The 518-nt window shown below is 58.9% G+C and overlaps 1 protein-coding gene across 1 annotated transcript in view; it reads left to right on the top strand.

Annotated features, from left to right (window-relative positions):
• The window catches only part of CFAP47 (cilia and flagella associated protein 47), a 458234-nt gene that overhangs the window by 4752 nt on the left and 452964 nt on the right, over positions 1–518 (top strand). The window lies entirely within an intron of this gene.

The raw sequence follows: 518 nt of genomic DNA, 5'->3' as shown, positions 1-518 counted from the left end.
AGCAAGATGGGCTGGACATGCCCTGGAGCCCTCAAAAAGTCTCTCCCAGGCTGGCCCACCTCCCACATCCCTCCTCAGCTCCAGTCATGCACCAGTGGGGTCCCTTGGCCTGGCCTGTGACCTCTCGCAATCTGGGACCCCTTGGGGGATGTCAGAGAGCTGGTTTCAGCCCGATTCCACTCAACGCAGGAGCTGCCCCCAGTGGTCAGTGTGCTCCCACAGGGGGAGCACCACTCAGCCAGAAGCTGCGCTTACTACTGGCAAGTGCAGCGGTGGTGGCGGGAGCCTCTCCTGCCTCCACGGCAGCACTAAGGATGTCCGACTGCTGGCTTAGGGGAGTGGACCTAAGCCATCAGTCAGACTTCCTCTGAGGGCTCTCAAACTGCAAGAGGGTGCAGGCCAGGCTGAGGGAACTGCCCCCCGAGTGCATGAATTTCATGCACCAGGCCTCTAGTCTATACTAATAAAAGGGTGATATGCTAATTAGACTGGGTCAACAGGCCATCTTCTGGACGTAG

This window comes from Myotis davidii, unplaced genomic scaffold (assembly GCF_000327345.1).
Source record: "Myotis davidii unplaced genomic scaffold, ASM32734v1 scaffold1107, whole genome shotgun sequence".
NCBI lineage: Eukaryota > Metazoa > Chordata > Mammalia > Chiroptera > Vespertilionidae > Myotis > Myotis davidii.
This window is presented reverse-complemented; position numbering and strand designations above follow the sequence as displayed.